Below are 17,770 nucleotides of genomic sequence, written 5' to 3'. Positions count from 1 at the left end.
AAAAGCACAAAAAAGAAATGGTCTTCTACCTAAAGCTTACCACTGTATTTTTTATTTGTCTCTCCAGGTCTTTCCCCGTTTCTTTTTCTTAACAAACCTGAGATCATCCTGGGCTTCCTGCTGTGTCATTTGTCCTTCTCACTGAGTACGTCGTGAACCTTTTCCATGTGATAAAACATTTTTTCAATGGGATTTCTAGTGGTTGCACCGAAAATTCGTGTTATGGATCGACTATGATTTAGGCAACCAATTTCATATTGAATATTTAGTTTGGCTTCCAAATTTTCTGCGTTATAAATATTGTTACTATTCATATCCATGTCACAGCCACTAGTGTGCATCAGTGATGGGATTTTAGGACCCATGTTTGCACTGTCAGGCTAACAACTCAAGGACGTCCCTTTAATCACTGGGTCTACTTTACTTATTTTTTAGATTTTATTTTGAAGTTTATTTATTTGTTTTGAGAGACAGGGCGAGCGAGCAGGGGCGGAACAGAGAGGGACGGAGAGAGAGGATCCCAAGCAGGCTCCGCGCCGCCCGTGCAGAGGCCCCTGAGGCACTGGAACCCATACACCATGAGATCATAACCTGAGTCGACACCGAGAGTCCGATGCTTGACTGATGGAGCCGCCCAGCCCCCCCCCCCCCCCATCGGGTCTATTTCTTCAAAAAGGAAACTTTGGGCGCCTGGCTGGCTCCCTCGTGGAGCACACAACTCGATCTCAGGGTCGTGAGCTCGAGCCCCATGTTGGGCGTGGAGATTACTTAGAATAAAATCTAAATAAATAAATAAATAAATAGAAGGAAACCAGACTTCAGGAAGATTAAATTGTATGTCTGAAGTCACACCCTGATTTGAATCCAGCCTTGTCTGATTCTACACTCTCAACTCCTCTAACATGCTGCCGTTTAGTAGTTAAAAAATAAATTATTAAAAAAAAAAAATTGTTGGGGCGCCTGGGTGGCTCAGTCGGTTGAGCGTCCGACTTCAGCTCAGGTCACGATCTCGCGGTCCGTGAGTTCCAGCCCCGTGTCGGGCTCTGGGCTGATGGCTCAGAGCCTGGAGCCTGCTTCCGATTCTGTGTCTCCCCTTCTCTCTGCCCCTCCCCCGTTCATGCTCTGTCTCTCTCTGTCTCAAAAATAAATAAAACGTTAAAAAAAAATTAAAAAAAAAATTGTTTCTCTGTTGTATAGTGAAGTCAAACATTTTTCTGTATCTTTAAGCCATTTGCATGGCTCCTTTGGTTAGTTACCTGTTTGTGTCTTTTGGCAATGATTGTATGTTATGTTCATGCTTTTTCTCATTTATTTGTAGGTGTTCTTTACATATTAAGGGCGTTACTCTGTTGCCCAGTCTTCTCTCAGTGGTTCGTTTTACTTTTTTACTTCGGTGTGCTGCTTCTCTACTCATAAATTTTAAAATTTAAACATGTTTTCTAGCAAAGTGACAAAGCAACAACATTCTCAAAGTCTGCAAAACTTCAGAGCCGGGAAGAACTTTTGAGGTTATTTAATGTGTACTTAATGTTCACATGTGAAAACAGAGACCTGGATAATGAGGTGACTGCTCTCTAGGAAAGCACTCAGAGAAACTGCTTCAGGAAAAACTGCATGTTTTCTTATGTACCTTTGTGTATCAGAGGGGAGAAGAAACTTGTGCAATCTAACAAATCAAAATTTCAGAAACAGAATCTTATCCCTCTGGCTTTTCAATTCCTTGGTCAAGGGGTGAATTCACTTAATGACTCAATTAGACCATCTCACACAACATCAACATTATCTGGTACAGGGAACCCTTTTAAAATGAAGTCTTACAGGGAAGTTCAATACCAACTCATAGTTGCCCAGGCTTAGGGGCAGATCTCCAACCGGTTCAGATCAGGGCCACTTGGGTGTGGGGTGAAGCTTTCCCTTCATGTCCCGGGGCCCACAGGGGCTGAGTTCTCCACCCTCAATTCGGGATTCTGCACGGGTGGCAGATATTGGGGGTGTTAGGGGTGGAAGTGTCTACACTGGGCTGTCCGCACAGAGCCCGACGCAGGGCTCGAACTCATCAACTGCGAGACCGGGACCTGAGCCAAAGTCAGACGCTCAACCGACTGAACCACCCAGACGCCCCAAGTGAACACCTTCTTCTACCTGAATCACCATCTGGCTTCTCCTTTCCTTCCCCCACCCCCTTCTTTAGTCTTTAGAGCGGAAAAATGTACCCCCAAACCAGGAATCTTTTTCTGCTTTAGTTATCAACCGGGGGAGTGAAAAGTGGCCCGTGAGAAGGGTCTGACAGAAGGAAATCAGACAAAACAAACAAAAGACAATTCTTTGAGATGCACCCCTGCAGTAGAACAAAGCAGATAAAAGCACAGTTGTGGTGGGGGGCGCCACAGGTCAATGCTTCCAGGTCAATCCTCATTCCTTCCCTAACCTGCACTAGCAGTTTCTGCAAGAACAACCTCATGGGAGCAAAAGACTGCACAGGAAAATGTAAAACCCTGTGGCATAGTCCACTGTCTCCTTTTAATGCAGGATGCCGAAGCCCAGAGAGGGGAATGCACTTGCCTGAGGTCACACAGCAAGTTAATAGTTTGGCTAGGTCTTAAATTCAGCTGACCACTCCAGTGCTCTGTTGCGGGTAATACTTTGCCAGCCAAATAGAGATCAAAAGACGCCAAGTTAAAAAATAGTCATTTTAGGGGCACCTGGGTGGCTCAGCTGGTTGAGCGTCCGGCTCTTGATTTTGGCTTAGGTCCCGATCTCGTGGTTTGTGGGTTCAAGTCCCACTGCAAGCTCCGTGCTGACAGTGCAGAGCCCGTTTGGGATTCTCTCCCTCTCCAAATAATCAAAAAAAAAAAAAAAAAACCACAAAAAACAAAAAAATTTATAAACAGTCATTTTATTAAGAAAATTTCACAAAAGCATACATGTAGAGAAACGATATCACGAATCCCCACGTGATATCTTACAGCATCAGCAATTACTAACTCACATGTACAAAGTCAGTCTAAAGCTGCCAAGTGCTCTGTAGCGACATGCCCGGAGTCTAGCGGGACAGGAGGCTGGGGTACAGAGACTTAAGCGGTTTCTTTTAATTAAGTGGCTTCTTAGCACTCTGGCAGAGGAGGGCTGTGAATCAAGACAATTTCACTTCTTCCTCTCCAACATGTACACGTTTTAGTTTGTTTTCTTGTCCTAGTACCCAGGTTAGGACCTCTAGTACCCTGTTGAATGAAAGTGAGAATTTGTCTAGTTCCCGATCTCGTAGGAAATAGGTTTAGCTTTTTGCCATTAAGTATAAACTTAGCTATAGATTTTTGCACAGATGCCCTCTCATACATGCCCTTAAAATTTTTCTTCTGTTCCTAGTGTGTGGAGAGTTTTTACTACGAATGGGTACTGAATTTTCTCAAACATGTTCTCGGAATCTATTGAAGTGAACATATGACTTTTTCCTTTGCTCTGTTAATGTGCTGAATTAGGTTGATTTTCAAATGTTAAACCAATTTTGCAATCCTGGGATAAATTCTACTTGGTCGTATTGTATTATGCCTTTTTATTTATCGCTGGGTTTGATTGCTAACATTTGGTTAAGAATTTCTGTGTTCGTGTTCCTTAGGAGGGTTGTTACCTAATTTTTTGAATTGCCTTAGCATCAGGTTAATGCTGACTTCATAAAATGAGTGAGAAAGTAACTCCTCTTTACTTCCTGAAAGGGTTTGTGTGGAATTGTATTATTTCCTCCTTAAATGTTTGGGAGAATCATTAAAGTTACTGGGTCTAGCATTCTTCTGTGGGACACTTTTAGTTTTTTAATGTTTATTTACTTTTGAGAGAGAGAGAGAGAGAGAGAGAGAGCAGGGAAGGGGCAGAGAGAGAGGGAGACAGAGAATCCTAAGAAGGCTCCCCACTGCCAGCATGGAGCCCAATGCAGGGCTCAAACTCATGAACTGTGGGATCATGACCTGAACCAAAATCAAGAGGCAGATGCTTAATCAACTGAACCCCTTTGTGGGACAATTTTAAATTATAAATTCAATTTCCTCAATAGATATAAGGCCCTTTAAATATTATTTCTTTTTTTTTATTATTAAGTGATACGTTCAAGGAATTTGTCCATTTCATCTAAATTGTCAGAAGTGTTAGCATGAAGTTATTAAAATTTTTCATTATCATATTTTTAATGTCTGTAGAAACTGTAGTGATGTACCCTTTCTCATTTGCAATACTAGTAATTTGTTTTGCTTACTCTCTCTTTCTCTCTTTTCCTTCTAACCCTTTCTCTTTGAATAGCTTAACTTGAAATTTATCACTTTTATTGATCTTTTCAAAGAAGCAACTTTTGGTTTCATTAATTTCCATTTTTGCTTGTGTATTTCTGATGTTCACTCTTTATTTCCTGCCATTTCCTTTGGGATTAATGTCTTATTTATTCCTCTTTCTTCTTACCATCAGCTTTAGACCTTTATGCTTTTCTTTTTTTTTTTTTTAAGTTTATTTATTTAGTTTGAGAGAGAGAGAGAGAGACAGAGACCATGCACACGTGCATGTGAGTGGGGAGGGACAGAGAGAGAGGAAGAGAGAGAATCCCAAGCAGGCCTTGCCCTGCCAGCACAGAGCCTGCTGTGGGGCTCGAACCTTTGAACCATGCGATCATGACCTAAACCGAAATCAAGAGTCAGACTCTCAACTGACTGAGCCACCCAGGTACCCTTCTGCTTTTCTAATATAAGCAGATAAAGCTTACTATTTCCCTCGAAATTCTGCTTTAACTGAAGGCCACAGATTTTCTATGTTGTATGTTCATTGTCAGTTCAAAACACTTTCTTTAAAAAAAATTTTTTAATGTCTATTTTTAAGAGAGAGAGAGAGAGAGAGAGAGAAAGACAGAGTGTACACAGGGGAGGGGCAGAAAAAGGGAGACATAGAATCCAAAGCAGACTCCAGGCTCTGAGCTGTCAACACAGAGCCTGACACAGGGCTGGAGCTCACAAACCACAAGATCATGACCTGAGCTGAAGTCAGACACTTAACCGACTGAGCCACCCAGGCACTTCTAATTCAAAACATTTTCTAAGTTTACTCCTGATATTTTCCTTGACTCATAGGTTATTTAGAGTGTGTTCCTTAATTTACATGTAGTTGGATATTTTCCATATGTGTTTTATTATTAATTTGTTCCCCCTTCCTGCTTTGTGGCCAGAAAGTGCCAGGTAGAAAGCTAGGGTGAGCTCACTTCCTATATCTTTCTCTTCTCAGAGGTAGAGTTGCCAGATGAAGTACAGAATACCCAATTAAATTCAAATTTCAGATAAATAGTGAATTTTTTTTAGCATAAATATGTCTCAAATATCAGATGGGAAATAATCATACTAAAAATTATTCATTGTCTATCTAATATTCATATTTAGCAGAGCATCATGTATTTCTTTTACTAAATCTGGTAACACTACCCAAAGACCACATAGTTCTACTTTGCCATTGGTTCAATGTCTGAAGACAGTTGATTCAGGTCTTTTTTTCCTCTCAGTTTTCTAGTTGTTTATCATGGGAGGGAAAGTCTGGTACTAGTTACTGTCTTGGTGAGGATCAAAAGTCTCTCGTCTCCTTTTTAATTTTTATTTCATTAAAATTTTTAAAAATGTTTATTATTTTTGAGAGAGAGAGAGAGAGAGAGAGAGAGAGAGAGAGACAGTACAAGCAGGGGACGGCCAGAGAGAGAGGGAAACACAGAATCTGAAGCAGGCTCCGGGCTCTGAGCTGTCAGCACAGACCCTGATGTGGGGCTCAAACTCAACGAATGCCAAGATCATGACCTGAGCCAAAGTTGGATGCTTAACTGACTGAGCCACCAAGACACCCCAGTTCCGTGTACTTTTAATACAAGTCCCTTATACTACTCTTGTCTATTTTTCTCTTGTTCTCGTCTGGTCTGGTACATAGCTGTTACTTGTGTTTTGTTTGTTTGTTTGTTTATTTGTTTTGTTTTTTTGAAACTTGCAGAGATTTTTGTTATTTAATCAAATTTGTCAATCTTTTCTTTTATGACATCTTAGCTTCGAGTCACAATTAGACAGATCTTTGCCCTTCCAACAAAGAAATATTCTATCCTTTTCTTCCCGAACGCTTATGACTTGAACCCAAAAAATGTAAGTATTTGGTCAAGTTTCAATGGTTCAGGTGTGAGGTATGCAGCAGCTTGATAACTTTTCTTCTCCACATGGATTGTGAGCTTCATGTGTTGGGCAGACCATTGCTTCTCTGTTGCTTCGAGATGTGGTGGAGACAGTCAATTTAGGGTCAATTCAGCCAATTCGTATTTTCCCCCGGGAAACAATAAATGGTTTGCTGCCTCCCTTGTCTCCCCCGGAGGGGTCCCCTCCCCTCTCTGGAGGTCCTCTCACTCCTTTAGATCTTGACTTGCATTGGGCTGATCTTGTTTGCTATTAAGCCTCTTGTTCATGACATTTAGGGCTGCACCTTTCAACTATTTTTTTTTGTTTTTTTGTTTAATATGAAATGTATTGTCCAGTTGGTGGAAACCATACAACACCCAGGGCTCATCCCAACAGGTGCCCTCCTCAATGCCCATCGCCCACCCTCCCCTCCCTCCCACCCCCCATCAACCCTCAGTTTCTTCTCAGTTTTTAAGAGTCTCTTATGGTTTGGCTCTCTCCCTCTCTAACTTTTTTTTCCCCTCCCCCTCCCCCATGGTCTTCTGTGAAGTTTCTCAGGATCCACATAAGAGTGAAAACATATGGCATCGGTCTTTCTCTCTCTGACTTATTTCACTCAGCATCACACTCTCCAGTTCCATCCACGTGGCTACAAAGGGCCAGATTTCATTCTTTCTCATTGCCACGTAGTATTCCATTGTGTACATAAACCACAAGCTCTTTATCCATTGGTCAGTTGATGGACATCGAGGCTCTTTCCATAATTTGGCTATTGTCGAAAGTGCTGCTATAAACATTGGGGTACAAGTGCCCCTATGCCTCAAGGGCTGCACCTTTTAATATTCCAACCTCAAAACCTCGGGTTTCGGGAGCTTAAGAAGTCTGCTCTCAAACGATGGCTTTTGCCTTGAGTGTGCAACGTCTGTTTCGAGACTGTTCTCTTTCTCTCTCCCTTCTGCACCCTGAGGGCAGTCACCTAGGATGCTGGCCCCTGCGGTCGGTGTTGGGGGGGTGGGAAGATGGGAGGCAGGGGTGGCACAAAATAGACATCATGGAGACCCCGGGCCAGTATTTCAAAATATGCCTCCGTGACGCCACATCAGTTAACATGGTTCTCTGGAAGGTTGGAGGCTGAAGACCTTTCCTTCATTTGAATGCTTTGAAGCAGAGCCCTGAAGGCCTCTTCTAGCCCTGACTCTAGCCCCGCTCCCACCAGATCACCACGGGAAAAGTGTGCCACTGTGTGGTCTCTGAGCCTCAGTTTCCACATCTGCATTACCTCTTTCCCAGGCTCCCCGTGAGAATCCAAATACGTCAACCAAGGCTAAAAGCACGACACACATGTGAGGCATTACGATGATCTTCATTCTCATCAAAAACATTTATCCAGGCCCCCCCTCCCCCCCGTGTTCACAACACCATTCCAACGCATCTGTTCTAACACATAACAAATACCTCTTTGAGATGTTTTTAATTGCACGTTACTTCCTTTCAGACCTGATTCATTTCTGATCCGAAGAGCAACAAAGAGAGCTTTTATCGCCGAGGTTCATTTCTGGAAATTAAATTTCCATTTTCAACACTAATGCTACTGTAATGCGTGCGGGTTTCTGTCTCTTATTGTGTCTGACGGCGACCGGCCTGGCAGCGTAAGTGACTGAATGCGAGTATGTAAATGGACAACATAAAAAGACATTTTTGAAAAGCGGGCGAAAGAAAAACATTTAAAGTAGGAAATTAGAGCAGTTATTGGATCCCACACCATGGTTAATGAGTGCGCGGAAAGCAAACAGTTTCTGGCTCTGGGACCCCAAGCGTTACGGCCAGGGCAACACGTCTCCTGTTTTTGGAAGGAAATCAGTAATAGCCTCCACACATGGGAAGCCTTCAGTTTGCATTTTTTAATGCCTCCAGGGAGGACAGGGTTTCTGGTTTCAAATCTGTTAAATTTTTCTTTAAAAGACGGGTTTTGTTCAGAAACCCAAACAGAAATTAGCATATTACGAATATACGCGGGTCACGGGTTTGCCCCTGCGCTCAAAGATTTCATCAAGCGTGGCTTGCAAAACATGAGTGAGTTCTCGAGAAGCAGGATGGGACTCGGCCACTTTGGCCTAATTAGGTAAAATCCCTTAAAAGCCCCACGCCCTGTTTTTTATTAAGTCTTATGTGTATAAAAACTGGCCAAATGCCCATCAGTATGTTAAAAGCGGCTGGGGAGTTAGGAGCTATTTTAATTTTCTTCTTCTTGTTTATCCATGTTTTCTAACTTTTTTTTTTTTAATAACAGAAGAACGTGGCATTAGAAACAAGGAAAAAAATAGGAGGTACTTAAGACAAAGCAAAATGAAAACTCACCAATAGTTCTGCCTTTTTTTTTTTAACACGAAATTTATTGTCAAATTGGTTTCCATACAGCACCCAGTGCTCATCCCAACAGGTGCCCTCCTCAATGCCCATCACCCACCCTCCTACCCCCCATCAACCCTCAGTTTATTCTCAATAATAGTTCTGCTTTTGAATTCTGCCCCTGGAGCACTGATCTTGAAACAGGTGCCACCTCAACTCCGTCCAAATTAATAAAAGCTCTTTTACTGAGCACCTACTAACTGTGACACTGTGCTTTTCTCCTGTTCTGATACTCATCTTTGTTTTTACTTTCACAAATGAGTCTTGCCCGGTCCGAAGACCGGATGGCACCTGATGTGAAAGTGACATAGGGATTCGTGAAAAAAAGAAAAGCCCTTCCCGCCTCCCGTAAATACAGGCCGAGCGTGTCTTATCTATAATACTCTAAGTGTTGGAGTTGAACTCCTAGAAAACGTGCCTATTCTGTTAAACTCTGGAGCACAGTGGTTCTGGAGTCACCACTTAGTCCCATCTTGCTGTACGAACTTGGTCCAATCGTTTGCTTAGATTCTTATCTAAGAATCTAAGATTCCAATCTCTCCAATCATTCGTAGAGTCCAATCTAAGATTGGATTCCAATCATTCGCTTAGACTGACTTAGCGGTTGGGATTAGGTTCTGAGAAGTAGAACCTGGAATGGGGGTGTCCAACTATGGAGGGGGGGGGAGAAGGAAAACGAGAGAGGAGAGAGTCACACTGAGTTGTTAGGGATTGGCCGAGACTCTGGGAGAGATGGCTCCCTGCTCACCAAAAACCCACTGTCTTCCTTCTCCTCTTCCCCCTCCTCTCCCTCCTTCACTCCCTCCTCCTCCTCTTCCCTCTCTTCTTCCTTCTTGGTTGCTGGCATCATCATCCTCATCATCATCATAGCACAGATTCTATTCCTCAGTACCCCACCGCCCCCCCCCCACACACACTTAGGTTTGGCCACGGGACCGAATCCCAAGCCAACAGAATGTCAGCAGATTTGATATCTGCTGGGGCGCCTGGGTGGCTCAGTCATTTGAGCCTCCAACTCTTTGATTTTTGGCTCAGGTCATGATCTCACGGTTCCTGAGTTGGAGCTCCGCATTGGGCTTTGACAGCCTGGAGCCTGCCTGGGATTCTCTCTCTCTCCCTCTCTCTGCCCCTCCCCCGCTCTCTCTCACGCGTGCTCCCTCTCCCCAGATAAATAAACAAACCTAAAAACATAGAAATGATATGTGCCGTTTTGGGCCAGGGATGTGTGGAAGCCTCATGTTCCCCCGCCCTCCCATCTTCTGTCTCCCTTTCCTCTGGTGGCACACTGATTGTGGCAGGACTGTTCCCCGCCCAGGAGCTGCTAGAGGCACACAACGAAAACAGGTGAGGTCCCCGAATCCCAGCAGGGAGGAAAGTGCCCCCTGATGGGGGAACATCCGCTTAAGGCTCTTACTTAAGGACTAGTAAAGGTTCTCGAGGCATCATGGTTTGGGCTCTGTCACCTGCAGAATCGAACACCAACACCCAGAGCCTGAGGCAGGATCAGTGGTGTAGAGCCAAGAGGTGGGTAATATGGGGCCTGAGTGACCTCCTATACCAACACGTAGGTCAGTAATCTGACAGATAAAGACAAAACTGTGGAGGGTCCTTGGCCGGCCTTGATGAATCCGTGGGGGTCCTTAAGAGCCAGGGGTCGCTTGGTGCAATGAGCTCCTCTGGACTTTGTTTCCTCATCTGTAAAATGGCGCTGTTGGGCACGATTAAGAGTAGCAAGTCACGGGGCACCTGGGTGGCCCAGTCAGTTAAGCATCTGACTCCCGATTTCGGCGCAAGTCATGATCTCACGGTTCGTGAGTTCTGCCCCTGCATCGGGCTCTGGGCTGACCACGGGAGGCTGCTTGAGATTCTCTCCCTCCCTCTCTCTCTCTGCCCCTCCCCTTTGTTCTCTCTCACTCTCTCTCTCTCTCTCTCAGTGCACTTCATTTTGAGGACCAGCACTGATAGATTGGAAGGGCTGCTTAGACCACCGCGTTAAGAAAGATTCTGAGGTTCGGTCATGGATCTGTGGGAGGGCACCTTAGCCAACTAAGGGTACAGGTCCAGGAGCGGAGAGAGAAGGAACTGCACCCCCACGCTAGACGTTCTCTGCCATCTACGAGTCTCATGGCGGGCAGATCGCTTCAGGGCTGGAGTGGCAAATGTATCCAGCTGAGGGTCACCTCAGAGACTGGACAGCTGGGGTCAATCCATCTCTAGAAGTGTCGACTTCAAAGATGCCAAGCTGTCTGCATTACGGAGGCCTGGAAATTCTATCCAGGTTTGCATTTTCATTTTTGTGCTAGGCTATTCTAAAAGAGCTCAGTGAAAGAGAAACGCGAGTGAATTTGACCCTGAGAAATGTTTCAATTGGGTTCTAAGGAGGTCAGACCGATTCAGACAAAAACCTCTAAAAAATCCGAGAAGATGCGGTCAGAGGCCCCGGAGTGAGCAGATACTTTTGATGTAATTTGGAAGGATAAGCCATTCTACCAAAGCGGCCCAGGGGAAGGAAACGAACTCGTCTTTTCAAAGCCTAGGAGAGTTGTATCCTGGGGGCACCTGACTTGGCGACCGCAGAGCCAGGAGGCAGGGCTCGAGTTCCAAACTTGTTGCCAATGGGCTGTGTGACCTTACACAAAAGGTATCCCCTCTCTGAGCCCCGGTGTCCTCCAAATGAGGGTTGTGGACTAGACGAGTGGCTTCTGAATTGTGTCCTGTGGATCCCAAAGGTTCAGAGACAATGGGGGGGGGGGGGAGGAGGGTACCACTGAGCGGAGGCAGGAGTGAGCTGGGCTCTGCTCCAGGAGCGGGGACCGCCGTCTGAATGACGGTGCAACTCCCTAAATATCTTGTCCCCAGGTCCCTCCTCACAACCGCTGGTGCCCTGCCTCATCTCCATTAAAGGAGCGCTCTCAGGGGCGCCTGGGTGGCGCAGTCCGTTAAGTGTCCGACTTCAGCCAGGTCACGATCTCGCGGTCCGGGAGTTCGAGCCCCGCGTCGGGCTCTCGGCTGATGGCTCAGAGCCTGGAGCCTGTTTCCGATTCTGTGTCTCCCTCTCTCTCTGCCCCTCCCCGTTCATGCTTTGTGTCTCTCTGTCCCCCAAAAAATAAATAAACGTTGAAAAAAAAATTTTTAAAGGAGCGCTCTCATTCTGCCTCTGGCTTTTTTGGAGGTTCATAGCCCCCTCCCCTCACCCCTCCCCGCACCCCCCCCCCCCCCAGCCCGGACTTGAGATTAAATCCCCAAGCTCGGCTTGGGGTTTTATTAGTGTCATAGTATCCACAGACTAATCATCACAACGCACATAATCCTATGCGGCCAAACCACTTCAAGTTCTAGAAGTCCCTTCATCTATGTTAACCCGCTTACAGACAAAACCCAGGCCCATTCTGCTTTTTCCTTTTGATCCTTTTCTTTCAGTGCAAATGCGATGCGCGGTTCTGTCTCCTCAAGAACACCAGCTTTGGCCCCAGGCGGCCGTGGTTTGGCTCCGGACTCCATCACTTACGAGCCGTGACTTGGGGCAAGCTGGCTACTGCCTCTGAACCTCAGTTTCCTCATCTGAAAAATGGGGAGAACACAGCACTCATTTCCTAGGCAATTATGGGGATTAAATGATTCAAAATGTAAAGTTCTTAGAGTAATGCAAGGCGTGCACCAAGTGCTATGTAAGTATCTGCCAGCACTTTTTAAAAAATAAATAAATAAAACTTAATCAAAAAGTAAATAGTTGGGGGGGGGAGGCTGGCTGGCTCCCTCAGTGGGTGGAGACTGTGATTCTTGATCTTGGGGTTGTGGGTTTGAGCCCCCAAGGATGGGTATAGAGATTCCTTAAAAAGAAATAAAATCTTGAAAAAATAAAAAGAATACAAATAAAAACCCCAACAGTGCTAAAAAAGAAAAAAAAAAAGCAAATAATGGTAATAAGGGAAAAGCCTCACTTCTGCCCTCTTTTACCCATACATTCTCAACAGGGGTGATATCACCCCCCCCCCCCCCCCCAGGGGGCACGATTGAATCTTGGGGGTCCTAGAAAATCCAATTCTTTTTGTTTAAAGCACAGATACACATACAGTCTATAAACAGATGTACAGTATATCTCTACAAGCATTTCCTGGGTGGGACATGGGGGCGATAAAAAAAAAAAAAAGAAAGGGGCGCCTGGGTGGCTCAGTGGGTTGAGCTTCTGACTCGATTTCTCAGGTCACAATCCCACCGTGGGATTCTCTCTCCCTCTGCCCCTCTCCCCTGTTCACACTCTCCCTCTAAAAGAAAACAAATAAATCATTAAAAAAAAAAAAAAAAAAGATTGAGAAACACAGCTCTAACCCCTCTGCCGTGGTTAACTGGCTGTGGGTATGTCCTTCCAGACCCTTGAAAAGAATCCCCGGTTGTTTAACAGTGAAACGAAACTGTTTCTGAGCTCTGCGATGTGTTTGCTCTCCTCGATTCCCCGGGCTCCCCTCCCGTGGGGCGGGAGCAGATCGGAGGCACCCTTCCTCACGCATCCTGGAGACCCCTACTTCAGGGCCCGGATCCCCCTGCCTGCGGGCCTTCGGGCAGTTCCAGTGACCGGTCACTCTTGACCACGAGGGCCGATTCCTACAAGTGCAACTGGCGGGCGAGAGCGGTGGTGCTTTTCCAGTGGTCAAAGCTCCTGCCAGGTTTCTCATGTGACCTTCACGAGAATCCTGCGCAAGAGCTCTGGTGTGGAAACTGGCTCAGACACGGGAGACAGGCCTGGCCCAGTGAAGGCAGCCCAGCCAGCCTTGCACTTTCTGTCCCCTGCAGCCCGGGGGGGCAGGTAAGTTTCCTGGGGCGGGCTCTGCCTGGGCGCTTTCGTCTGCCCAGGACCAGCTGGGGGGGGGGGGGGGAGGGGGAGGAGGAGGAGCCTTTTGCAAGGCCACCCTGCCTTGTCGCCTTGTCGCTGGAAGGGGGCGCTCTGTGCTGAGTGAAGTTTAAAGGGGATTGCAAGGGGTGCCTGGGTGGCTCAGTCGGTTAAGCGACCGACTTCAGCCCGGGTCACGATCTCGCGGTCCGTGAGTTCGAGCCCCGCGTCGAGCCTGCTTCGGATTCTGTCTCCCTCTCTCTCTGCCCCTCCCCCGTTCATGCTCTGTCTCTCTCTGTCTCAAACATAAAATAAACGTTAAAAAAAAAAAGTTAAAAAAAAAATAAAGGCGATTGCAAGAGAAGGGCGACTCCAGCGGGGCAGTGAGGCTGCTGGGAACCCCGGGGAGACCCCCATGCTCATGTCAATGGGGTGTCACAGCCTCCTGGACCCTCTCTTTTATCCATCACGTGCACTTCACCCCAGAACCAGACCCTGGAGCGTTCCTGGTTTACTTCCATTGACTCCTTAAACCATAACCGCCGCCTACACCAAACTATGGGGACCTGAGACCTGACTCACTGACTCCTCTTAAAAGTGCCCCTGGCTCAGCATTCTAAACAGGACTTCTCAGACTGTAATGTGCATAAGAATCACCGGGAATCTGGTTAAAATCTAGATTCTGAGGCCACAGGTAGGAGGGATCCTGTCTTTCTTTCTTTTTTGTTTTCTTTCTTTCTTTTTTTTAGTTTATTTTCAGAGAGAGCATGCGCGTGAGTGGTGGAGGGGCAGAGAGAGAGAGAGAGAGAGAGAGAGAATCTCAAGCAGGCTTCATGCTGTCAGCGCAGAGCCCGAAGCTGGACTTGATCTCACGAACCTTGAGATCATGACCTGAGCCGAAATCAAGAGTTGTACGCTCAACTGACTGAGCCACCCAGGCACCCCAGGGATCCCGTCTTTCTACCCAGCTCATGGACGCCCGAGTTGCCCCTTTAAGGAGGAGGAGGCTGGGAGTGGCCAGGTTAACGTAAAGCCAAAGGAAGCAGTCTGGTTGTAAGTAGAGGGGAGTAACGGGGCCTACCCCCCCCCTTCCTTCCCCTGGCAGCGAAGTCCTACGGGATTCTGCTCTGATCTCAGCGTTTGGGCTCTTGGATGGATTGCGTGCTCTCCTGAAGAGTCCAGCTTGGCCCTTTGCAGAGAACATCCTGGCGCCTGTGGCCATTCTGGAAGGAGCCAGCTTTGCGTTTAATGCGAAGAGGTATAGTTCTGGAAGTGCAAGGCAATGGACATTTGTCTTTCCCCGCCCGCACACACACATGCCAGAATAATTCCTCAACATTCTTGGCTTTCGAGGCCATGAGCAAGTTGCTCCTTGGCGTTAAGAAGTGCCCTCCTTCCTTGATATGCTTCTCTGTGCAAATGGGCCTAGAGGAAGGACTATCTCATGTCATAAACATCTTAGTGTTTCAGATCGTCTCGGCCGGGGAGGGTGTGGGGTGGGGATGTCAAGGGGGATAGCACCAGAGCCCAGACCTCCTGGTTACTAACAGTAACCAAACCTTCAGTGAGGCGCGCTGTGGATCCGGGAGCCTTCGGAGCACTTTGGTTGTTATGCCCCCTGGTCATCCTCAAAATGCCTCCACGAAGCACACACTGTTCCTAATAGTATTCATTGTGCACAAGGAAACTGAGGCCAAGAGAAGTGCAGGAATGTGCCTGAGGTCACAGAGCTAAAAAGAGGTAGAGTTGAGGTGTCAGGTGTAAGAGCCCAGAATCCCGGGGGGGGGGGGGGCGGGCACACCCTGCTGCCGACTGCTCCAGTGCCCTGGGGAATATGAAGGGGCAGGAAGAGACCGTGGCTGGAAAAAGGAGGCAGGGTGAGCCAATGCCCCTCATTTACTTCTAAATTAAAAAAAAAAAATTTTTAATGTTTATTTCTTTTTGAGAGAGAGAGACAGAGCATGAGCAGGGAAGGGTCAGAGAGAGAGAGAGAGAGAGAGAGAGGAGAGACTGAATCCAGAGCAGGCTCCAGGCTCTGAGCTGTTAGCCCCGATGCGGGGCTTGAACTCACAAACCGCGAGATCGTGACCTGAGCCGAAATCAGATGCTTAACCGACTGAGCCACCCAGGTGCCCCTACTACTGGGTTTAGGCTTGGTCCATGCCTTCTGTCCTGGATCCAGAGAATGGCCATGGGCAAACCTCACCATCTCCTCCAACTCCCGTTTGTAGCCTGTGCCTGCGGAAGATGGCTGGTTTCCCCCTCTGCAGCTGATCTGGGCGTCAGAAAGCTCTGGACCCCGTGCCCAGGCACGCCTCTGTGTGAGCTTTCACGGATGGGGAGTATAGGCTGCGAGTCCAGGAGTTACGTCATTTGGGGCCACCTCTCTGGACCTCAGTGTTCTTGTCCGTGACATGGCCTTCGTAGCTCTTATCCCCGAGGGCAGTTATGAGGATGCATCGAGTTAATACATAGAGGGAGCGTGCCCGTCGTGAATGCTCTCCAGAGTCATTCTTTGGCGTGACTGGGCCGGGAAGCAGAAAAATCTAATGAACGCCCGGCTCAGCTTGAGTTCGGGCCCCGGGGCGCCCGGGCCGCCTCCCCCTCTCCATGGCCCGCTCGCTCACAAAGTCACCAGGGGATGCCAGAGGCGCTCTGCACAGAGCCCTGCTCCTCCTCAGGGCCCCCACCCTCCACCGCACCTGATTTCACTGCCAGTCCCAGTGTGTCCAGCCAGAAGCTACCGCCAACATATTCTGGAGCCTCCTTGGGGACCCAGGTTTCTCTCCATGGAAACAAGAGCTGCTTCGGCTGGATTGGTGCAGCCAGAGGAGGTGGGCAGAGATGAGCAGAGGTAGCAGGGGTGGGCAGAGGGGAGTAGAGGCAAGCGGAAGTGAGCAGAGGCAGGCAGAGGGGAGCCAAGCTGGCTGGGTGACCTACAGGAGAGACCCTCTCAGCCACTGTGGGACGTGGCCCAGACGCCAGGGACCCAATGTGACGTCCTGAAATCGAGGCTGGTGTGTGGAGCAAGGAATGTTCTAGCAAGGAACAGACAGCGTCTCAGGATCCGTTCACGCCATTCCCCAAGACCAAGGCCAGACTGAACTCGTCTTTGAGGCTCTGGCTCTCCCTATTTCGAGGGCCTTCCGCCCAGTCCCGGGCAGGGGAAGTTGCTGGCCACGCTGCAGTATTCCAGCAACAACCCACTGAAGGACAAACCCGGCCGTCCCTCCACCATGTCGGGTGGGCCCCAGGCTCCGTGGCAGCCGCCACAACGGACGGGACCCTGTGGATGAAATTAGGTGTCAAAAGTGGATCAGCGTCTCAGCACCGAGAGCCCCCGGGGACTCAGGCCCCCACCCTGGGTTCCAGCCTGTCAAGAGGCTGGGGGACCAGACACACGTCCCTTGCCTGCTCCAGGCCTCAGTTTCCCCACGTGTAAACAAAGGCCCGTGACCAGGTGTCCCCCAGCCCCCCCTGCACGTAGTGCCAGGTGACGGGAGACTCGGACAGACCCGGTGCCCAACTTTATATTGAAAAGGGACAAGTGGAAACAGGAGGTTTGAGCCCCACACAGAACAAAAAGCAAAACAAAACAAAACCAAAACCAAAACCAAGCAGAAACACCTGGAGAAAGACGTTTTAAAACCAAGAGGTAAATTCACAGAAGGGTATTAGTTTCTGGCAAACAGCCACGTAGAAAGTGTCCTGTCAGAGAAGTCTAATGCTGTGACATGTTAGATCTGTTATTCCCTTTTGATCAAGCAGGCCTTGAATTACCTAAGGCAAGGCTCCCTCTGTATTTTTTCAGCCAGGGAGCAGCGGCAGTTGTGAGCTGGGCGGCAGAAATCCGACGAGCCTGGTGGTTGAGGCTGGATCCTTTCACTGTGCAGCTTGGTGACCCTGGGAAACTGGCCCGCCCTCCCTGGGCTTCCTCCACTTGCTTACATGTAAAACGGGACGATAGGAGCTGGGGCGTGCTGGGTTCTTCCTGAGAGCCAGGAAGGCTCGAAGGTGACACGACGACTAAGTGCTGGGATCTGAGTCAGTCTAACCCTGCCCTGTGTCCCCTGCCTCACAGAGGGGATGAAGTTCAAGGTCTCCAAGGAGTGCCTGAGGCCCAGAAAGTGCTCAAAACAGCCTAGGAAAGGACCAAACCACAAAAATAAAACTCGCCTGGGAAAACCTCACCCATTTCGCGGCCCATGGGCGTTGTACAGCAGCCTGACCGGGAAGAGGTTCCTCTTTGCCTCTCTCTGGGCTGATTCAAAAGGCAGAGATTCAGGCTAGGTTTTGCTTTTTCCATTTTTTTTTTTTTTAAAGCAGCCAAGAATGGCTGAGTGACGCAGGAGTTTCTGTC

The sequence above is a fragment of the Prionailurus bengalensis genome, chromosome E2, assembly GCF_016509475.1.
Source record: "Prionailurus bengalensis isolate Pbe53 chromosome E2, Fcat_Pben_1.1_paternal_pri, whole genome shotgun sequence".
Lineage (NCBI taxonomy): Eukaryota > Metazoa > Chordata > Mammalia > Carnivora > Felidae > Prionailurus > Prionailurus bengalensis.
The sequence above is the reverse complement of the archived record's forward strand: the minus strand, read 5'-3'. Positions refer to the sequence as shown.